Below are 24,828 nucleotides of genomic sequence, written 5' to 3'. Positions count from 1 at the left end.
TTGTTTATGTTGAACGTTTGATGTCTGTTTTTGTTGTTTTCTTCTGATGAATTGGGAGTATGAATGTTATGGATGTATGTATACTAGCTTATGTAATATTCTTATGAAATAATAGATACCCCAGAAAGAGTAGCTTCTGTTTACAGACAGAAGCCAATGGGGACCTTAATAAACAAACAAACAGGAAATATAAAAATGCACATAAATCTGCATTCATGCAATATTTATTAAAAGTAAATCTGCGTTCTTCTGCATCAAAGGCAGATGGACTCACTATAAATCAACTCTGCATGAGGTTGATCTCTCAAAGGCAGCTCCAACACCCCATGTCTCAAACTCAGGGCCCGCGGGCCAAATCTGGCCCCTCAGAGATTTTGATCCGGCCCGCATGTCAAAAAAAGGTTTCAAAATACATTTTGGCCCATCAAGTTGTTGTTAGTTTTTCTAACATTTTGGCCACTTTTTTCCCATGATGGCTGAGGACTTTTTTGGGGGGACTTCACGTGGACTAAAGTGCAAGGCAGAAGACTATGTGAGAGATGCACTAATATAGTCAAAGCTATTTGACTTTTTAGATGAATAAATAAAAGCATGTCAATAAACGCCACATGTCTGCCCCCTGATGTGATTCTCATTTTCCAGTGTGTCCCTCAGTGAAAATGACAACCCTGGGCTTACACATTCCGTCCTAAAGTTGCGGGGCAGAGATCAATGGCAGGTGAGGAAGCAGGTCACAGGTGCAGAGGCAACACACACACAAAGTAAAGATGGAAATTAAATACAAATGTAAATTCCTCTTAAGCATTATAAGAAGAAATCTGAGGATCTGCAGAGCAACATTTGGATAATTGGATGGCAATAGACAATGCAGCCATGCATTCAGTGAGACGCTGTGATATATAAAGATGCATGTCCAAAGCTTGTCTTGATAAAGACATCAATAGGTTTTTTACACACAATTTTTAAGCACAATTACGTATAGTTGTATCGTCATAAATTTGTTAACCATTGTTAAATTATGCAGAAAAATCCCAGGCTGGCACAAGTAATATGTAAATTTGAAGAGAATAAATGAAGGAGATTATTAATCAGAGTGGACTGAAGTGGAAGTGAATAATGCTCCAGAAGTGTAAGAGTGCAGTAGCTTTTGCTCAATTTCTATTCCTCTTGAGACACGCAAAAGAACTTTTTTTTCCACACTCACAACGCACAATTCATAATCATCTCTCATAGGATTTCAGGCTGCCAAAATGCACTCTGTAAGTCACCATTTTATGAAGCAGTGAAATGTATATGAGAGGAACGTGTCCTTGATCCACATTTTAGAAATCATACAGCACTGAGTCACTGTGTGCAGAGAAAAATCATATTGTCATACATAATTGCCATGTAAAGTGAGAGCGTGTTCCCATTACACTGATCAAACTGAGGGCTTACTTTAAATGTCAGGTGGTAGGGCGGACTGACATGTCATGCAGCGCCTCACACTGTTACAGTGTTAGCAGTGCTGAGGGTGAATCACACATGAACTCCCTTTTTTCTTGCCTTAACAAATGAAACACGTCTCTCTCCATCAATCAGCAGAGAGCTGACATTTATAGAAGTGGTTACACTAGGTAAGACAAAGCAGATGGATGTGTCTTGCACGTGTATATGCTTTGTGTATTTCACGTGGCAATGTTTCATGTTTGTTTTTATGACTGTTTAAAAGCCCTTCTAGGGACGGGCATTGGAAACTATAGCAATAGCTTTGAATGTTGCGAGGCTGTACTTTGGAGATTTGTTGCGCAAATGTCTATGTCGTAGCATCTATCCCTATTCAAATCAGGGCTGTAGTCAAGTCCACCTTTGTCGAGTCCAAGACAAGTCCATGACCAGGACGAGTCAAGACCGAGTTCAAATGAGAGACAGTTAACACCAAGACAGTAAAAAGAAATCCTCTTCAAGACCATTTACTTACCAGTTTATAATTTATGTGATGTGAGACACTGTATTTCTTCTATCTGAAGATGATAATTTTTCTCAGTTTTTTGAAATGATCATAAAGCAAGTGTAGAGTAATCACAATAGGATTTAATTAGGCCATATTATTTACGTAAAATATAAAATGGAAGTGTTCCCATTTTGGAACTTAGGTCTTAACCTGAAGAATGTACAGTACAAAGTGCTCGCTGACATTGTGTCTGTAGCCAAAATGAAAATGATGGCTACCTGATGATTGAGGTGTATGATCCATCCAGGTGTTTACCAGGCTACCAATCTCAATGCCTGTTCTGGATGGATTTTTAATTAAACCAACATCCCCCGCTTCTGAACAAATGCGCTTCATCAATGGTTTTGTTTTGAAGGAGGAAGTTACTTTAGAACAAAAGCATATAGTGCTGGACTCGGTTGGCCGAGTCCGAGCATGTCCAAGTGCTAATACCAATGGGTCAGAGACAACAGAAAAGCATCTCGAGTCAGGACTTTAGTCCGGACTCAAGTACTAACGCCCTCATTCAAAAAAACTAAAATAATTAACATGGCACATTTAACACCAAAAGCAACCCAATGTGCTTAGCAGATAACACAGAGTCTATTAGAAAATATTAGGACTGGGCAAATTAACATGTTTGTATCGTGTTGCTAAGTAGAATCTTCTTTTGCCCGGAGCACTTCCAGTCTAAAATATCACCGAACTGCAACACACACAGTTGATACCTGCAACCTTCAAAGAAATAAGCAGTGACGTGAGGTTTCTGGAGAATATGTTAGATGCATGTGGGACAAGTATAGATAAACAGAGGCAGGGGAAGCTAACAGATAGCAAAGTGGATAGCTACAGACTGCAGGCCCATTAGTGTTGTGGAGGACATCGGTCTGAGAAACATTCTGAGAATCGCATCAAATGACGGCAGGTATGAGATTCTCTGAACACACACCATCACAAGAAGAATACACGAGTTGTATGAAAAGGAGAGGATTGCAAAAGCAACTTTATGACGAGCATCCGCTGTTGCTCTCTGGGTAACCAAAATGACCTCGGAGTTACAAGCTATGTCTCAATGTCAGGGATCTTTCCTTGACATTGAGAAACAGCTACAGTGCATTATATTGATGAAAAGTGGGCGCTGCATTCACATGCTCTGACTGTAATGAAGAGAGGAGAACAAACAGAGGAGAGACATTATGCTGAAAGTTGCTGATGATGTTTTCTTTAATGGAAGAACAATTAAAATAAAAATGCACTACTTTTGAATTTATTACTGGATTCTGCGATGCAATTAATCGCAATTAATCAGGCAAATCATGAGTTTAAACTTTCGTTTCCCAGCCCTAGAAAATACATAATAAAAAAACATCAAAATGCGCACAGAATAAAAACAGCTAAAAGTAATTAATTTAAAGCAATGGTTAAAAAAAGGTGGGTTTTTAACTTAGATTTGAAAGTAATCAGCAATGTCTAAAGTCTAAGCTCTTCTGTTGTGTGTTCAGATTCAGAATCAGAATCAGAATCAGAATCAGAATCAGACACACAGACACTTAGAGGGAGGAGTTACAAAGTTTGATGGCAACAGGCAGGACTGACTACCTGTGGCGTTCTGTAGTGCATTTTGGGAGTATGAGTCTATCACTGAAAGTGTTCCTGTGATTGAGCAGCAAGTCATGGAGTGGGTGCAAGACATTTTCCAAGATGGCATGTAGTTTGGACAGCATCCTCCTCTCTGACACCACCGACAGAGAGTCCAGATCCACTCCCACAATGCCACTGGCCTTGCGGATCAGTTTGTTGAGTGAAATGGCATACGCTACCCTCAGCCTGCTGCACCCAGCATGCAACTGCAAAGAGCATAGCACTGGCCACCACAGACTCATAAAACATCCTCGGCATCGTCCTGCAGATGTTGAAGGACCTCAGCCTCCTCAGAAAATAGAGACGGCTTTGGCCCTTCCTGTAGAGGGCTTGAGTGTTCTTGGCCAAGTCCAGTTTATTGACCAAGTGCATTCCCAGGGTAGTTGTAGTCCTCCACAATGTCCACACTGACCCCCTGGATGGAAACAGGGCTCACTTGTGCCTTGACTCTCCTTAGATCCACCACCAGCTCCTTAGTCTTTGTCATGTTGAGCTGTCGATGGTTCTGCTCACGTCATTTCAAATGTTTTCCACATTTGAGAATAATAGACCGGAAGGCAGCTTCTGTGTTTTTAGCTTGGACTCTAGGAAAAGCCGGTAATCCAAAACCAGCCTGGCTGAAGGGTCTGCAAGGTTTATGCTGGATCAGGAGATCTGATAAGAATCTTGGATCAAAACCAGTGATTTATGGACAAGCGTTTGAAGGTTGATTCTGTGAGAAACTGTATTTGAAAAGTAGGTTAAATTGCAATGTTGCATTCAAATCTAATGTAAGGTTTACAACTAATTTCATAAATTTGATATAACTTACTAAAATATTTTTAAAATGTACATACAGTTACCTATTTACTCGTATTTGTGTGTACAGTACATGTTTATATATAAAGATATACCCTACCGGTCAAAAGTTTGGGGTCACTTACAAATTTCCATGTCACTCCATTATAGACAGAATCCAAGCTGATCTGAGTGGGTGGCTGATCTTTAATGCAATATCTACATTTCCCATTATCAGCAACCATTCATCCAATGTTCCAAAGGCACATTTTGTTTAATAATCTGATATTATTTAATAAAACTAACTAAAAAAACATTAAACAACCCTTTTGCAATTATGTAAGCACATAATGTAATCTGGCAACTGATCTCAGCTGGGATTCTGTCTATAATGGAGTCCAATGGAAATTTGTGAGTGACCCCAAACTTTTGACCGGTAGTGTATGTATATATATATATTTTGATATACATAAATATACAAATATGAATAATATAATGTAAGTGCTAGCGTTATGCAAAAAAAGAATGTTACATAAAAAAGAATCCCTATGAAAAAGGCTCATAGTGATAATAATAAGGTGCAGGGTTGATTCTGGGACCCGACCTTTAGAGGGCTAAGCCTCTTGTGAAAATGTTACAGGGACACCAACCCGTGCTCACTCTAATCTTGTAAAATTCAAACGCTTGGGCAGTAGCTCTCAGCGTCAGATACAATGCAAAAAGCACCCTCCTGCCTGTGTGTAGAATGCACCAGAGAGAGCAGCAGCTACACGGTGCTTGAAGATGACGTAGCAGAGAGACAAAGGTAGCAAGTATGAAAGCACGAAAATCTGCTTAAGGGAAGTTGGTTGCGTTGGTGGATGGGTCAACAACACAGGACCTTGAACCAGGAGACCACTAAACCCAACTATCCTGTTCTTCTTTTCCTAAACCCAACTGTCCCATTCTTCTTTTCCTAAACCCAACTGTCCCGATCTTCTTTACCTAAACCCAACTGTCCCTCTCTTCTATTCCTAAACCCAACTGTCCCGTTCTTCTTTTCCTAAACCCAACTGTCCCAATCTTCTTTACCTAAACCCAACTGTCCCGTTCTTCTTGACCTAAACCCAACTGTCCCGATCTTCTTTTCCTAAACCAAACTGTCCCGATCTTCTTTTCCTAAACCCAACTGTCCCGTTCTTCTTGACCTAAACCTAACTGTCCCGTTCTTCTTTTCCTAAACCCAACTGTCCTGTTTGTCTTGACCAAAACCCAACTGTCCCGATCTTCTTTTCCTAAACCCAACTGTCCTGTTTGTCTTGACCAAAACCCAACTGTCCCGTTCTTCTTTTCCTAAACCCAACTGTCCTGTTTTTCTTGACCAAAACCCAACTGTCCCGTTCTTCTTTTCCTAAACCCAACTGTCCCGATCTTCTTTTCCTAAACCCAACTGTCCCGATCTTCTTTTCCCAAACCCAACTCTCTCGTTCGAACTCAAGTCTACATCCTATGTTTGTCCGTAATCAGCCAGCACGAAGGACGTCTACGTTCAGATTGGTTGCTAGTTATTTGCCACTGAACCGCGTCATAGCTCATTTCCATAATGTAGACTTACTTTCAACTCTCTGCTTGGCGCTCTGTTTGCTCAACACTCCCAAAAAACCACGCCAACAGATTTGCCGCTTTGTGTAGCTGAGAGAATGTGTTTCCATTGAAAATGAATGTCTTGGTGTGCACACACAGTAGGAAGAAAGAAGAAGTCTGGCTTTCATTAAACTAGTCTGGACCCAGCTTTTTATTTGGGTACACTTACTTTTCATTTAACCCTTGTGTTCTCTTCCAGCCAGCCATGTTTTTTCAACGTTTGAGACACTTTTTCACTTACACCACTAGAACCAGCAACTTCTAACCACTATAGTTTTACACTTGTTTTTAGAATCCATGTTCAATAAACCTTGTGTTTATGAAATATACTTATGATGGATAATCCGAGATTGGTTTGTGTCAAAGTTTAGTTAGGTATTTTTTTCAAATGCTATAAAATTGAATAAAACACTCAAATTGCAATCATTTATTGTACAAGAGATGAGCTTTATAGGGAACCCTCCATTTTAGTTTTGGGTAATTTGGTTAGAAAGAGACCCATATTTCTGATGTGAAACACTTTGAAACGGGGTACATTTTGACCCAAGGTGGGGCTGGGTTGGCTCAGTGGGTAGGGCAGGTGCACATGTACTTGGAGGTTTATGCATCAATGCAAAGATCCAGGGTTCAAGTCTGATCTGTGAAGATATCCTGCATGTCTTTCCTCTACCTCTCTTACCTAGCTTTCCTGTCAAATAAAGGCAGAAAAGCCCCCAAAAAATATAAAAAAAAAAAAAAAACGGTTTGATCCAGGGACAACTTTGTGTCTTTACATTTAAAAAGGCTAACCAGGCACAACGAGCAAATTGTAAATGAACTCAATCATTTTCCTCATCCATAACTGTTCATAGCCTTGTGTTGATGGAGCGCAAGAACAGCTGTTCACATGTCGTCTGGAAGAAGGAAGACTGAGCGGTGTACCATCAAGCTCACCGGCTGAGCTAAATGTCATTAACAAAGAGAGGATGTCTCACTAACCTAGGTCAAGATTCATAACATCTGGTAAATCCTCAAATCCCTACATATTTACATTCAATATATGAATATGTCTAATGCCATGCTGGCTCATTTGTCTCCTTTATATTTAATAACACTGCTGATGCTTCAGAGTCAGGAGGAGAAATGATCAAACTGTGTCTTCATACTGCATAAGTGAGCTATCATTTCAATACAGGCTCTTTTTTCACATCATGGATGTGAGAAGATGTGAAATCATAAGAAAGTGACACTTAACACAGGTGACTGCTTGTTAAATGTGCATGGGATACACGTTCTGTAAGGTTGATGAAAGGTGTGTGTATTTGTCACGCCCGTGCAAAGACTACTTTGCACACTCTCAGGATTTTTATGAGAAAAAGTCACTCTCAGTCACAGTGATTGATCATTCCACACATTGACATGCTCACTATTCACACATTTCTAAGTACCAGAGCTCAGCCATCTGCTCAGAAAGGTTTTTAAAAAGCTAGGCTGAGCCTTCAGGGTGGGTTTATTGAAGTCAAGAAATACTTTTTTTATGACAAAATCAAATTGTAGTAATAATCAGTAGTAATGTTTATTTATCTCTGACAACTTGGCCCTTGTATTCCTGGAAGTACAGTTAGTGAGTGTACAAAGTGGCATGTTATCATGTCCTGTTTAAAACTTTCCATACTGACTAAATGAAATCTCTGAACGATGACTGATGGGTTTAGGTGACTGGATATGTAACTTTAAGGAACCAAGCTTCTCTGTGCAGTTGTAGTTAAAGAGGCAGGCCCCGTCTCCACATTTAAGAGAGAGCTTCAAACTCATTTCTTTAGTAAAGCTTATAGTTATGGTCTTAGCTTGTAGTCAGGTTTGCGTTAGACCAGCCCTTAGTTATGCTCATAGGCGTAGATTTAGAGGGGGATATAGGGGATTTTGCTATTGCATTTGTTTTTCAAATGAATTCTTTTGGCATTTGGAGCACCACTAGCTGAGTTTCATCTAGTGGTATTACACTGGGGAAAAGGCAGACATATATACTGCCGAAATTTCAAACACTGGTCAAATGACACCAAAACAATCTACATCTAGTACTTCAGGCAAGAGGATGTACATGTATTTTTGATTTCAGTGTGAACTGTGCCTTTACTAAATAAGAATTCAACTCACAATTCTCCCACGCAGGCCGTTTAAGAAAGATCACTCTGCATCCGTTAGAATGAAGGACACCATATACTTACGCAGTCAAATGAACACAAAAGGAATCTGAGGCGCAGTAAGAAAGATCACCCTCATCTTTGTGTGCCAAAAAACTAATAAATTAAAAGTCAATCACTCTGTTCTAAACTGTTTTATATGCATAGTGCATCAAGCCCAGTGCATTGCTGGTTTTATTGTGTGAAATCAAACAGAGGCTCACATTAAAAACTAGTTTTTACCTGCATTCTCTGAATTTTTGCTTTGATTGATTGAACATTTTGCCACAACTTCATTGGGCTAAAGAGTGGAAACATGGGATATTCTCTGTAACTTCCCATGTTGAAGATCATTTGTTTCAAACCCCTTCAGTGAAAAGAGGAAGTCAAACCAACAGTCCTCACCGCCCTGAACACAACCCCTTAGAATGGTGCAGTGACATTAGATCAACTGGCTTATGCAGATTTTCTTGGAGAAAAAGTGAGAGTGATGTGTGTTTATATATATATGTGTATAGCTATGTTAACTAGCTATGTTTCCAGCCACACGTTTTTATCCAAATGAACTAATATCAAATGAAAAATTTCTTGTGGAAACAGTAAAATCCAACGGAATTTCACGCATATCGACTGAAAGAAAACACGTTCGGTCTCATAGCGATAAACGCTGATGCAAATGTTATTTCCCGAACAAATAATGAACTGCGATTGAGTTTTAGGTAATTTCATGGTTGCAACTCGCCACAAAATGAAGAAGTTTTAGTTCATTTCCACACATGGCGGGAGGCAACAAAGACAGAAGGAAGTGGACTTTTTAAATTTAATTTACGAGCAAAATATAACGGATATCTATAGGCAGTGTCGGAAGCTGTATGCTCAAGCGAACATGCTGGGTCGTAAATTTAGCATGTGCTCTGTACCTGTGAAAATCTCACTTTTTAGAGCGTATTGTACACCGTTGTATACGGCCTACTTGTGGTGTTGTTATAAGCTAGGCAGCATTAGAAAACTCACAGTGGCTTATAATGATAGCATGAGATTGCTGATGAATGCTCCAAGACGCTCCAGTGCTAGCCATATGTTTGTCAGCGTTGGGGTACCTACTTGCTCAGCTGTTTTACGTAACCTGATGTATAGATTTATGTGTAGGGTATCTGAGTCAGAAAATGACATAATCACTGTCTTGACTAACCCTGTACGTAGTTCTATCAGATTCTCCTCCAGATTGTGGAACTATTGGCGGACATGTCTGTATACTAGACACTGAACATTGTGGAAGGCTTTGTTTTGTTTTTTTTTGTTTTTTTGTATTTTGTATTTTGTATTTTTGTGTTTGTATATGTTCTCATTTTGATATGGATCCCCCTGGGTCTGAAATAAAGTTTATTATAACGGCTATTTCAGATCTAAAAAATAAAAAAAAAAGCCGTAATTTATCAGGAACTCGCAAAGAAAAAGGCCGACAAAGGTTATGACAAGCCGTGGGACCTCTTACGAAATAAATGGAAGGCGCTCAAACAGAAAGACATGTCTCGAAAAAGAGTTGTCTCGCAAAGGTGCCAAAGGGAAAATAAAAGGGATGTTGAATCTGTATCATCATAGCAATGTGTTGGCGATAGCGTCGTTTTCTTATTCTAGCTTGATATGTCCCTATCAGCTGGCACATGAACACTATAACAACTTGTGGAATATTGATCATATGTTTGTAGACGGTTCGATCCATTTTGTCTAGAAAAACTTTGTTTCCAAACATTTGCTTGAGTGTCGTACGATTCACTGCAAAAATGAATGGAAACATCTTCCAATGTCTAAAATCAATTTGACATACCAATTTGACCGCAAAACAGCATGTGACGTCCTTACGCACAGGTTTTTATTCGCTTCAAAGCTGTTGGATGGAAACACACTCTCACCAGCTTTATTTGCATGAGTTTTTTCAGATAATTTGATTGAAGTGGATTAACTCACCAGGCGCTATACTCTCATGAGCCTCTTTAGAGATGAGCCTCACCTGCAAAGCGGACAAAAGCAGGCAGCAGCCGGAGGCCGGTGACAAACAGCTGAGGTAAAGTCGGACAGCTTCCATCCGTTTCCAGAAGCCTTCAGGCTGAACAGGAAGTCCCAGAAACACTCACATCCTGTCAGGTCCAATTCCGATTTAATAAAATATTATCAGACGCATATATCAGCTTGTACAATTGTAAACTGTTTTATTATGACAGAGTAGCTGTCCAAATGCTCTACATGCGATCTGTTGCTGATGTTAATCAACGACAGACTGGATGTTCTTCAATCTGATTTAGTCTCTCTGACTTCTAAACGTAACTATCAGCCACACAACATGTGCTCTGTACAGAATAAGCCTATGAATCTGTAAAACCCCTCCAATTCAAAAACAATAAAAAGTTTATGTCAAACGTTATCACGTCTCATTATCTATTTTGAACCATTCAGCTGTTAGATCAGCTGAGAGCCTGGCGTTTCCCAGCATACCATGGGTCTGCAAAAGAGAACGTCGGGATCAAATCGGACACAAGTCTAACGCTGGAGACCAATTCTGCGCAGGCCTCATGTTGTCCTCGTGTCAAATTGACCAGTTTTCTTATATCAATGTTCTCTTTAACTACCCAAAATAACATGATTGATTCCACACAACGCTCTTTGGCAAGTACAAATGTCTACTTTTATTAATTTTAGGGGGGCCTTATTCAATTTTATAGCATTTGGAGAAAAAAATGTAAGTGGTTTTGAAATAGTATTGAGTAAAAGTTGACATATTCCAGTCCGTGATTATCCATCACCATACTTTCCTTTCATTTTAATCTAAGAAATACCTACTTTCTGCTTTTCTAACTCAAACATTAGATACAATTTCCTAAAATATTAGGTTTATTGACCATAAATTCCCAAAACAACTGTAAAACTAAAGTTAAGAAGTTAGTGTTAAACGTCAAAAAAGTGACAAACATTGGGAAAAAAACATCAAAAGTGTAGAAAAAAGGGACAAAAACGTGAGAAAAAAGTTAAAAACATTAATAAAATGCATCAACAACAGTGTTGATTTTCATATTTGACGGGAAGACAACACAAGGGTTAAAATAAGTTGCTGACAAAAAATCTTATTGTTCCAACATGAGGGCTTCTAACAAAAATACTGCATGTTGAATCCCGCCAATCGATGAGTCCGGGGATGCTATTGAAATGACAAATTACAGAGCAAGCTGTGAGGCTTCAACAGTTTCCAGGAAGCCCAAATAAGAGAAAGCCAGGGCGATGACAAAACAAAACAGCGGGCGATAAACGTGTTTCAGAAGAAAAGCACGCGCAGGAGGGAAAAAGACGTCAAGTGGATTTCTGAACCTGTTTTCAACATTGATAGCAAAGTAATTTATGAAACAGCAGGAGCGGTTTGTCCTGTCAACAATAACCTGCTGCTCCAAAGCTGCTGTAAAACTAACCTTCGAGCAGAAATTGCACATTTCAAGCTGCTCTTTTTTGTGTTTAATTACTACCACCAGAAAGCAAATACTAAGCTGTTTAAGTTTAAAAGCCAGAGCTCAGATGGAGAATACATTTGAATACTACATCCTCATACCATGATCATATACTGTCTAAAAGGACAAGGACATAAGAACAGCAATCCTACAGGGGCGGGGCTATAAGGGGGCCACCAGGTGTCAAAGGCCTGCCTGAAATATGATTGACCCCCCCCCCCATCCATTGGCTAGTGTCCCTACAATCTGAACATTTTGATTTCCACAGCATCAGAGAAGTGTCACTTAGCTGCCTGTTCTACCACTTTTACATAATCAATCATGTTTCCATGACAACTGTCCAAGATTTCTAACACCATAGAACCAACTGGAATAGTTTTTTTGTGGCAGACTGAGCCAATAGAAAATGTGTATTGAATTTGGATATACACGACCAATCCTATCCTCCTTATGGAAGGGGTCTGCAGCTGTGCACTGCAATTTGTCATTACAAAAGATCCGAGATGAGAGCGTTAACCTGCTGGTCCAATATATGAGCTGTGAGTAAGGGCAAGCTATCAAAGCATAATGGTCACGCCTCCGTTTGATGGTATCCATTAACGCATAGTGAGTTATTGCAGGCTTCGACAGTGGAACCCTGGGACACGTACACGTCATACTGATTAACATCTCCCACTGTACAGCACTAAATGAAGTGTTCTGTGTAAGTTGAGGAGTCCACAATGATGCTTATTTGTCTCCTTTTATGCTTGCATGTTGATTATAGTGTTAAAAATATCAATACATTCTGAGACAGAAAGTGAAGTTCATCAAAATGCTTTAGTTTAGGCTGTTGCTTTTTTACATTAGAATGAGGGATTTTAAATGAGAGAGAATATCAAACTGCCCTATCATGAAAGGGTCATGTTTTCCATAGTATATTAGTGGTTAAACTAAAAATGTATTAATAGCTCCACCCAAGAGATTGATTTAGGTTAGATCGCCAAAATAAGTGTCCCAAGGATCCGCCATTTACGCATGTGTAAGACAGTGCGCTCTTTCTGTCTTTCCATCTCTTCATCTTCAGGCTGCAACGTTGGGAGGACGCTGCAAAATAAAGTGTGTGTAAATATATGGCCACATTATCGGTTGAAGTAGAGCACCTATGCACTAAGCTTTGACTATGATTAATAATTACTTTTATTTGGATACATTGCCTGAGTATTTCTTAATTACTCATCTCTTGCAGTTTAAGTTGTAAAGCAGCTTGTGGCAACATTCTAGGGAAGAGTTCTTGATGCCAGACTTACATAATCGTAAACTGTTTTTTGTATTTTTTGTTGTCCGCCCTTTTTTTTTCTGCTCTAGAGTAAAGGTGTTGCAAAATGGCATGTCCGGCTGTCCTGCGGATCATTTTTGGTGAAGCGACATCAGGAATTCAAGAGCAAAGGAGGCGTGAAAGGGCAGAGGATTAAGGAAGTCCTGTCTATCACAGATTTATTTATTTTTTCTTTGTTTGGTTCACACACACCCCTACACACACTACACACAGCATTCTTCTACTCTCATTAATGATCAAGCTATAGAAGTGCTGAATCAATACAAATACCTTGGTATTATAATCGATGACAAACTCCCCTTCGAGCCACAGTTTGACGCTGTCTGTGAGAAATCACATCAATGCATGTTTTTTATCGTAAACTTCGCAATTTTAATGTCGATAGGACTTTTATGAGAATGTTGTATTGTTGTTATATTGAATCTATTATTTCTTTTGCCTTTGAGTTGGTTCGGGTCCCTCACAATTAAAAAAAAAAAAGAACAGACTGCAATATATATATAGGTGTGGCAAGATTTCTCACAACCCTCTGACTGACTTAAACTCTGAGACAAGGTCCCCCCAAGAAGGCCCAGTCAGTCCTGGCCAACCCTAGTCACCCCCTGAACAGCTGCTTCATTTTGTTGCCGTCTGGCCGTAGAGTCGGTCTGCCTAATTGCAGGACAAACAGACACAAATACTCTTTTGTCCCTGCTGCTACAGGCTTTTTTAATAAGTCAATGTGAGGTGTGGACTTCTGTTTAGTACGTATATTTTGTTTCTAGATGTATGGCGGTTGTCTTGTATAACCTGTGTGTTATTTCTGTTACATGCTGCTGCACAACAAATTGCCCCTCGGGGATAATGAAGACTCCTTGAACCCACCAATGGTAAACACATAACATGCAAGACCACTACAAACTTTCTTGTTGGGGGCATTTAGGGGTTTGTTCTTTAGACAACCTGCTCCTTCCCTGTGCCACCATAACAACCAAATTTTGCTAAATTGTGTCATTATTATTTTTTATTTTCAACCCTGCTGCAGTCTGACATCAACACCAGGAGGGAGTGTATCCTGAGAGGCCTCTTCACCTCAATAAAGGTCCAGACACCTTCAAAGAATAGCTGGTAAATTCATAACAATGTTTGTCATGTAGTGTTGAACAGTTCCTCCCTCTTACTTTTCCCGTGGCACACTTTATTTACGATGACAAAGTCTTATGGTTAATTGGCTAATTCTTGTCACTTCCCCCAACGTGATGAAGTTGTCTCTTATTTCTTTGTCTGTCTTTACTTAACACTTGATGTTTTCTGTGTTTGTGGTGTTCAGGCACTGGCGACTGAGGACTCAGATAGGGACCTAGCAATTAGTCATGGGGATTTACGTGATCTGAAGAGATGGGGATCAGGAGCCTGAGGACGTTGGAGTCCTGAACAACTTGGACAGTGTCGTCATGGGCTTCGTCAAGCTTTTTAGGCTCATTTATTCCCTTGATCTGAGTTTTACAGACAACCTCAAATACATCTTGAGTTTTCCCAGAAGATCATAAGGAATTTGGATGGGCACAAGCTGAATGCAAAGATGCAACAGCTGAAAATCCAGTTGTTTGCATAAGAGAACAAAACAATGTGACAATCTACCTTGATGCAGTGTTTAAGCCTGAGATCCCATGGGCTTGGACAAGTGTTTACACCCAGAAAGTTTGCCTATTTCACCTTATCACATTTTCTCGACTCTTCCTCCTCGGTACCACTCATCTCCACATATTTGATTTCATGACTCTCAAGATGGATTGAAATTGATTTTAATTGTAAGCAGCCAGAACTCTTTTTGTGTTTTGTGTTGGCCATAGCCTACTGGTTGTAGATGCCAATTGCAGAGTTTTTTTTTTCTTTCCCTTATGCAATTGTAGTTCAAGGAAAGCAACTACAACAGTTATCCAAATATAGAGGTTTTGCAGTGCATTCTATCCAGCTATGGCAGGAGTGTCAAACTCAGCTATACTACGGAACACACTAAAAAATGTCTAAGGTAGTGTCTTTGTTGTCGAAATTTGGGCTAGCTAGATATTCATTTGTACCAGTATACTGTAAATGTAAATTCATATACTTAATTATCTAGTTAAAAAAAATGTATCTCTTTTTGTATAAGATGGTCCCCAGACATTACTATTAAGATGCATAAAAATCTGCAAGGAACAACAATTTTGTTTTTTTACGCAGGAAAATTGTACTTTTCCCATGTAAATCCGTTAAAAGGGAAATTTACTCCTACCTCATACAATAGAATTTTCAGAATCTATGAAGTTTCCTGCTGGATGGAAGATGTCCAGTGTTGCAGTAACATTCCCATGTTGTTACATGCATTAAGTACTGCACACACATGTTTAGTGTATGTGCACTTTACAACTTCAGTTTCTACATCATATTAATTGAATAACACTTGAACTCCAAATTAGTTGTGATATCATGAATCATGCCAATAGGCCTGCCCCTTTAAACTGGATTTTCGCTAAGCTTGGAGAAAATTCCCACTTTCAGCAGAGGAGTGTGAAAACAGCTTTTTGTGTCTAAAACTCTGCACTTGTTTGAGATTCACTGTGTAGAATAGATCGCTTCAGTGATCCCCACAGGGGAAGTTCACATATTATCGCAGCTATGTTTTGTGAGCTGTGGTAATATATGAATGTCCCCTATGAGGATCAAGAAAGCTCATTCTACTTTACATCGTTCAGTACAGTGGAGCTCAAACATCCAACAAGAAGAAAACATTTGAGTAGAGGGGTTCTAAATAAAAGATGTTCAAATCTTAATGTATTTCAATAAGTGTCAACCAGGTTGGTCCTAATGGGGATTTAACTAAATGTTATATATTTTCTTTTACAATAATCATGCACATTTGACTTGGACAAATGTAAATCCGTTTCATTTAGTTGATGTAATTATTTCATTTCATCTGAATTTGATCAAAATTTGCTAAGCTAACTCATTGACATACTATTGTATCTATTTGAAAATAATTTAGGCTCACTCATTCATATTCTGTTGTATCCATTTGATAAAAATTACTTAGGCCAACTGGTTAACATTCTGTTGTATGGGTGTACTTAGTTTGAGTTGGGGCTACATATATGTATTGGATGGAAATCCTGCCCACAATTTAATTGAGTTCATCCAATGAGTCATTTTTTGGAGTGCAGGCGCTGCTGTGCAGCTAGCAGGCCGAGCTAGCTACCGGCAGGATAAGGTGAAGGTAGATGACAGTACAAACTTTGAATTCAAACAATTTCATCATGAGTTGAAAACGCATCTTGTCATGTAAGGGCCCTGTTCATGTTGCACAGCAATTTTAATTGCAATTTCTGTGTGTTAAAAGGCATGAAGGCACTCTTTAGAACATGCCCCCACAACTGGCGTTTTAGCAAACTGGGATCTCTGCCCATTAGCTGCAGCAACTCCAGTTTGCTAGCAGAGATTTGGGGCGTTTTATTTCCACATTGACAGTACTCGGAGACCAGCCTGGCTCCGCCCTCCTACGTACTTCCGCTCAATTTTCTTTTCCCTTCAGGACTCAGTCTGGGTTTGCGCTGTAGTCACGGGTTTACTCCAGCCAAATTTTAACCGGGCCAATCGGTGTGGCTGAGAACAATGTTACGGTCCGTTGCGGTCCGTTGACAAATATCCACAAGTTAAAAGACCGAGCAAGAACAATCTTTGAGTTTTGTTGGTGGCCGTGATGTTGTGTGCACACAGAGGCGCGTGGTTCATTGTTGGAAAGCTATGTTTGTGTAGTGTTTGAGCAGTCAGAATAAATACCGTTGCGTGTAAATTGTCTGTCTTGGCGTTGATTTGTGCTGAGGCTACCACAAAGTGGCAGTGAGTCCTGCTGCACATGTCCAAAGTACAAAGTGTTCGCCGATATAGTGTCTGTGGCCCGAATGAAACAGCTGCCTGATGATTGAGGTAAATGACACAGCCGGGCAAATACTAAGGGTGGGGGAAAATAATCTATAGCCTACAGATACGCAAAGTGTCAATCTATGATGTACGTGATGGTCAGTTTGTCTGCTTGATAGTCCAATTTTGCAACAATTAAATTGAAGTGAAAAATGTTTTGGGGAAATGATTTGAAAATGGGAAAAATTTGAAGTTGGAAAAAAGATTATATATTGCAATGTGTTTAAAATCGCAATGATATGTGATGATATCATATTGTGAGGCCTCTGGTGATTCCCATCCCTAGTTAATACAAGACAACCAATGTCAACTTTGTTGTTAAATTAAACCAATTTCGGTTTTCTTAATGAGCTTGCTTCATCGATGGTTTTGTTTGGAAGGAAGTAACTTTAGGACAAAAGCAGGGGACTTGATCGAGACCAACTAGAGTATTTGGCGAGACCAATGGCCGAGTCCGAGACTCTGGAATGACTGTGGGAGTTGTCAAGATGTCTTACTGAGGAGTATCGCTCAGTTAATTAGTGCCATTATTCTCCCAGTCTCCTCCAGAACTAAAGGTTGTCTCGCTCCAGCCCTCCTTATTAAACACAAGGTTGTTTGTCTCTTTATGTTGTGGGAGGACGTGGGGAGGGAAAAAAAAGCAGAGGATCTGATTTAATGCGGTGCTTTTTAATTTTGGGCATGTGCATAACTTAGACACTTAAGGACCAAGACGGCTGGAGACGAGAGACTATTCCAGGGTGTGTGTTTTGTCAGGTAATGAAGGGTGACATGAGGCTGGTGCAATTTTAAAGATGCAACGCAAGCAACCCACCCACCCCCGCCCGCCCCACCCATCTACTGTCAAATTAATTAGGATTCTCTTCAGTGTCTACTGTAAACAAATGAGACTATGATGAAGATTATTGAAGCTACTTTGTCCTACGGCCAGCGTTCCTCCGGCTGCTTCCTTATGTGTCTGCTTTACAGAGCGACACAAAGGTTAGGGTTCAAACGAAGCGTCTGTGATGGCCGCTGCAAGGGGAATACTGATGTGGGAAAACACTTTAAACACTCCCTAAAAAAAAAAAGAAAAAAAAAAAAGATTTAGGGGTGACCTCTAGCTCACCCAGAAAGAGTGTGCGCCCCATGCAGGCTGAGTCCTTGCAGCGGCCCAGGTTCAAGTCCGACCTACGGCCCCATCTCCCTCCCACCTTTCTTGTCCATCCACTGTCACTCTTGAATAAAGGAAAAAAATGCCCTAAGAATCTTAAAATGTAAAAAATTAGTGGGAGTATGTGTATACACATATATATATAAAATTAGTGGGAGTATGTGTGTGTGTGTGTGTGTGTGTGTGTGTGTATGTATATGTATGTATGCATATATATATATATATATATATATATGCTGTATAATATAAAATTCAATTTAAAAGAATAAAGTTATTTATTATTTTTTACTAGGGATTTAAGGAGTTATATCAATAAAAAATAGTCCAGCCATATCCACCCCAGTCCATCCATACACAAATTAAAAGAAATATACCCCGGTGTTACAGTTTGATGAGGAATTTTAAATAAAGACAAAACAATTAATTAGTACAGCGATAATTTATTCACATTAGAAATGTTATAGGATTGTAAAACACATTCAAAAGGATGTTATTAAGTGCTTATTATATTGATATATAATAATACATCATAACATGTTGGTAAAACAAGTGCTTGGATCAAAGTGCTTAGCGTTAGTCAGCTTTTAATAATAGCCAATAGATGGGGTATGAACTTGTAATGGTGCAATGGAGAGAAAGATGGAGAGGTACATTTCTTATTTGCAAGGCTGATCTAATTTGGTAATCTCCCTTACAGTCATAAAAGCAAGAACTCTGATAAGAACTAATATGGAATGAAACTGTTTCATATGTCTCCAAAGGCTACTACAGGCTGCTATTGTTCAGCTACAGTATGAACACAGCAATAACACATTATCTTTGCTTGGAGGCGTTGCTCATGGATGAGAATATCATTTCCTGAATCCAGCGAGAATGCGAGAATAAATATTTTATTAATGAGTGTGTAAAATGTAAGTCCACACAAAGTCCCTGGCGTAGACAAAATAAAATTCATTTTGTGTTTCCAGTGAACTTATATTACAATTGTGATGCCACATTAACTGAAAACAGATATACTATGAGTGTGTGAACATTGCAGTAAAAGCTTTGTCCAAATGAATTATTAAAAGAAAGATCCATGTGATGTAGTTTGCTGGTTACACTGCAATACAGACGCAGCCTAAATAATCAAACATCCATCATCTTTTTCATCATGATTTTACAGCACCTCTGCATTGACAACGACAGGGAGGTTTTATTAAAGTCTTTTTTCAAAAGTGTGACCAACAACTGGGATGTTAACGGGACGATAGTGAAGTAACAGCGGAAGAGGCTGAAGAACCTCAATCATTGATGACCTTTGCTCAAAGAAGTGACAACACATCTATTAAATAGTCTTTACATTTAAACCATGTCCACATTGCATATTGAATATGTTTTAATGTATAATTTAAATTAGGATGCATCTTACTTAGTCAACAACGGCAGCGAAGAAGACAGTGTACAGAAGCAAAATTATGTAAGCTAAACATGAATGTAATACGGTGCAAAACCAGCCTGGTTCTGGGAAACCTACTATATCGGGTCATTTAGGTTGCAGATATCATGTCTTTATATCTGAAATGGATTTAAAGTGCCCATATTATGCAGTTTTTCAGGTTCATAGTGAGACATCGCACTATACTATCTTTGTTGGGAGTCGCATAGTAGCTAGGCAATGATAACATCAGCTACATAACTGTTTTTCCTACTTCGGTCAGTACGAGGCATGATTAGCTGGGAGACTTACTCTAAACGAGGGGCACTTGTGGAATACCTACAGAACAGGGACATGGAAGTAGTTCTTTTGGAGATTATGGTCAACTAGTGTGTGTTGTAGCAGTGTTTTGCCATTGAGAATGAGCTAGCATGCTAGCGCTAACATGCTACGGCTAGTGACGTAGAAAGCCGTGCAGATTTTCAACAGCTCACCCCGAGACTGAAGGCAGAGGACATTCAGAAACCTGAATCTCACTCAGAACAGCATGTATAGTTTATTTATAAGTTTGTATGTGTGTGGAAGCACCAGAGACACAAAATAACACCACAAATTCCATTTTATTTATTATATGGGCACTTAAAAGGGAGTAATGTTGAAAAGGAGGATATGTGTAAACATGTGCATTGGGTGCACATTAAGGCTACAGCACCCAACATCATCTCACACTTTCCTGCTCACCCAACTTGGAGGTCCTGACAATTAAATGCAGCCCATTTTACCTTCCTCAGGAGTTCACCCCAGTTATCTTTAGTGCCGTTTATATCCCATCACAAGCAAACACTGACACTGATCCGTCTGAACTACATGAGGCTCTAGTTAACAACCAGGCTGAACATTGGGATGCCAGGGGATTTTAACAGTGCTAAGCTTTAGAGAGTCAGGTTACTCACCCTCAGGACGGCTACAAAACAAAGTCCCTCCCGCAAATCTGACCATGCTGCAATGTTCCTCATGCCAAAACACAAACACTAAAACAAGCAGAATGCTCCGGTGCAAAGGGAGGTGAAACACTGGACTGGCCAATCAGACGTCGCCTTACAAGTTGCTCTGGACCGCACGACTGGGATATGTTAAAGTGCAGCTCTGACAATAACACATTTACCATCTATTATGACATATTGTTGTACATTGTTTGTACACTGTTTTTTATGGATTTTGTTTTTTGAGCAGGATCAGGTACACAATGAATTTCAGCACACATTGTACTGTGTATGATTGTGTATGTGTAAAATTGTGTATACAAATCCAACTTGAATTGAATATCTCTACGACTACTGGATGAGACATTTAGCCCGTTTCTGACCTTTCGCACGACAGTGTGACATCATTGTGTGACAACTATTTATACTCGTACGGTGGTACGGTACTTCGTCAAATAATTTCAATCATCCATTTCATTCACCATAAAAGAACTCATCGTAACCCAGTGAGTTCACCAGAAAGACTTGCAGTCATTCTTAAAAGCTTGCCCTTAAGCTGGTCCGGGTTTCCTGTTTCCTCTTTGTCGTCCACCACTGAAAAAAATGGAGTGGTGCAAGACCCCTGGTTGCGCACTTTAAATCCTGGCACGCCAGCGAGATCTGTCATTTTTACGTCACAGTGTTGCACGACAGGTCGGGAATGGTGACTGTAAAAAGGCCTTTAGGGGGCTTTCACACTTGCCTCATTTAGATTGGTTGGTTCCTACTAGAGTTGGTTTCAACCGGTTTCAGACTGAGAGAGATGCCGTTCCCGATCTGTTAAACAGTGCGCAGTCAAACATGCACACACATCAAAGTTCCAAGATTTAAGTTATTTAGCTTTATTTGGGGAAGAATGGGTAATACAATGTTTTTTTTTTTTTCACCTGGACCTCATGACCAATTGACTAATTAAAGAAACACAACTTATATATAAAGTTACTTTTTACTACAAAAGAAAAAAACATTTTTTGTGTACAATTGTTCCTACACTGTGTGGGACTAATATTGATACAAAAAGAAACTGTCTTGTTATTATTTGAAATGTATTTGAGAGTTCTATCCCTTACTGACACTCATAGCAACAGTTACTATGGCAAACAGTAAGCGTGTGTCATCCCTTCCGGTTGGAACACTCTTTATCTAAGCTCTTGCGTTTTATCTAAGATTCCATGTGACATCATTTTCTAATGACACATTTGTGCTTTGATCTAAGATTCCGTGTAACATGTGTTCCACAGACAGGGACAACAGACACAGAGCAGAGGAGTATTTTCTTCATTTCTCATTCAGTTTCAGATTTGTCAACAATTTTTTTCAAAGAGATCTTGTTTTTTGAAAAACGTCACAGAGGAAGAAATCCAAAGATTGAAGAAAATAATTATTGATAAGCTTGAGTAGAAGGCTGTCCTCCAGGTAGATGAACAGTATCTCAAAGAGAACTTGCAGTTGAAAAACATCATGGAGGAAGACAGCAAAAACAACAATGCAGAACTCATTTTTAAAAGCAATCAAGCTCTCCGAGAAGAGATCAAAAGTGAAATCGAAAGAATTTTTGAGGATAAATGTTACAGGAATGCTGTCTTCACAACAGAAAAAGAAAATGCGAACACGCATGTCCGGGGGATAGAAGCTCTCAAAGAAGATAATCAAAGCTTAATGACAATAATTGAGTATGAGTGTAAGAACAATGCTGTCATCCAGGCCCTGAAAGAGGGTGTAGAAGGGCACTCCCTGGTGGAAAAAGATGTCAAGGAAAGCAGTCAAAGTCTCCGAGATGAAAAGGAAAGCTTGAAGAAAAAAATTGAGGATGAACGAAACAAGAATGCTGTCCTCTGGGTAGAAATCGATGATATGAATGTAAACTATGGTAATCTTCAGCGAGCACTTGGTTACCTTAGGTGTGAACACAGCTATCTCCAGGAAAAAAACAAAGACCGTCCGGAAAACAATGACGCTCTCCTGGTAGAAAGAGACGTCATGGACCACATTAACCCTGAGGTAGAACTTGGCCACGTCCTGTGTGATAATAAGCAGCTTATGGTAGAAAACGAGGATCTCAAGGTACAACTCTATGATATGAAGTTAAACTGTGAGAACTTGGTTCATAAATGCCATCTCCTCCAGTCCCAAAACTGTCATCTCCAGGACACAATCAAGGAACTCCAGTAAGATATACTCCAGAGCACCTAGAAGGCCCTACAGTCAAAAATCATCAAACCTGAGGCAACAAATGAAGACATCAAGGAAGATAGGGACATACTCCAAAGAGACTGGAAGTCCGATGATGAGTTAAATGGTCAAATTATCACCCATAGCTCCAAAAAGAACTCCAAAAGCAGAGAAAATCCCCAAAGTAAAGACATTGGAGTGGAACAGTCAGATGAGGAGTTTAACGTTAAAATAATCACCCATAGATCCAAAAAGATCTCCAAAAGCAAAGGCAGACCCCAAAATAATGACATAGACATGAAAAAGGGGGAGTCAGATGATGAGTTAAATGGTAAAATGATCACCCATAGACCCAAAACCCCTAAACCCCTAAGTAACGACATGAAAAATAATAAATAAATGTTGAAAATATTACTCGTCATGCAAAATAACTGTCTTTGATTCAAGCATAGTGATCATATGAAGACAACTTTTTACATTGTTGTTTGGCTGCTTTTTAAACAAAATGTATAACAGCTATAACCCAAATGGCCTGATCAAAAGTTTACATACCCTTGAATGTTTGGCCTTGTTACGGGCACACAAAGGGTAAATTGCAATTATTATTATTATTAATAGTTAAAATATGCCTGACAACACCTTGACGCGCCTCACATCTTCTGGCACTCTGTAATTTGGAGTGACGAGACCAAAATAGAACTTTATGGTCACAGCCATAAGCGATATGTTTGGAGAGGGGTCAACAAGGCTTACAGTGAACAGAATACCATCCCCGACCGTGAACAATGGTGGTGGATCAATTATGTTTTGGGGACGTGTGAGCTCTAAAGGCACGGGGAATCTTGTGGAGCAAGATGAATGGTAAATGGTAAATTACCCAAAGTAATGACATTGAACATGGACATGAACAGTGATGGCATCAACACGAAGCAGGGTAAGTCGGATGACAATTTGTTGACTAACTGTGACAACAAACATCAACCAGGTTGTTTGGGTTTGAAGGCCAAATGCAAATTGCAAATTCACACCTAGACTTTCTGGCGTGCTGCCAGACAAGTCATTTCATTTTAATTCCTTAGCAGTCAAAACATTTAAGTTCATAGAAGATCTACTTAAATAAATTGAGAAAAGGTGTTTAATGATATGGCATGTGATATACGACATAATGCTACATCAAAGAAGTCGCCATCTAAATAACCCTAGTAGAATAGCTACATACTAATAATAATAATGAATCCTTTATTAGTCCCCCAAGGGGAAATTACAATTTACGATGTTATTACACACATATGCTCAGTACCTATACATGCACTGAATGGAGAAATGTTAGAGTGAGGGGGCTGCCCATGGAAATGCGCACTGAGCAGTTGGGGCTTTGGTGCCTTGCTCAAGAGTACCTTGGCAGTGCCCTGGAGGTGAACTGGCACCTCTCCAGCTACCATGATACTTTGGGCCGTATGTGGACTTGAACCTGCAACCCTCCAGTGCCCAACCCAACTCCCTACGGACTGAGCTCTGCTGAGATTGCTATGTGGGTGTGTGTTAGGATGGCCGCCCAGGGGTTGCATGATTACAGCAGGAGGCTTGAGGCAGAGGTACGATGCAGGTCAACAGGTGTTTATTCCCCCAACAATTAACACAAACATAGACACCATGGCCGTTTCTCAATCTGCGTTCTTCTATGGATTTTTGTTCTTGTCAAACGTCATGTTTGGTGGCCAAAGTACGGACCCAATACACAAGTTTGCAATCCGCAAGAAAGGTTAAAATTCCAAGATTTGATCTTGACACGCCCATTTTCCCAAGGATACATTGGATGGTAACTTGTATGAACAGCATTCAATTCGGGTGTAAAGCGCGGATGGTTTACGGTACACAGATACAACAGTAGTGGTAAGTTTTTCGCAATTTACGTCTATTAATGAATCAAAAATTTCCTTTTTAAGGCGTTTGAAGCCGAGAAATCAACTGTGTAGATTTTGAATAAAGGCAGTTTAACAAAAATGTATGGTGAATTAAAAAAGCCTTCGGAGTTGGAAAGCTCCACAATCCCTGCTGCTATTCCGTCATTGCATTTGGCGTTTTGTTCTGTGTATTGTTGTAATTGTTTTTTTTTTATCAAAGGACAACTGAGGAAACCA

The 24,828-nt window shown here is 39.6% G+C and overlaps 1 long non-coding RNA gene across 1 annotated transcript; it reads left to right on the top strand.

Annotated features, from left to right (window-relative positions):
* Positions 1–2,154: 2,154 nt before the first annotated feature.
* LOC117955570 lies at positions 2,155–17,363 on the top strand. Its single transcript, XR_004659093.1, has 3 exons — positions 2,155–2,390; positions 4,522–4,527; positions 17,342–17,363. It is a non-coding gene; the product is annotated as an uncharacterized LOC117955570 (long non-coding RNA).
* The last annotated feature ends 7,465 nt before the right edge of the window (positions 17,364–24,828 follow it).

Source organism: Etheostoma cragini, chromosome 13 (assembly GCF_013103735.1).
Source record: "Etheostoma cragini isolate CJK2018 chromosome 13, CSU_Ecrag_1.0, whole genome shotgun sequence".
In the NCBI taxonomy this organism is placed as follows: domain Eukaryota; kingdom Metazoa; phylum Chordata; class Actinopteri; order Perciformes; family Percidae; genus Etheostoma; species Etheostoma cragini.
The sequence above is the reverse complement of the archived record's forward strand: the minus strand, read 5'-3'. Positions and strand labels throughout refer to the sequence as shown.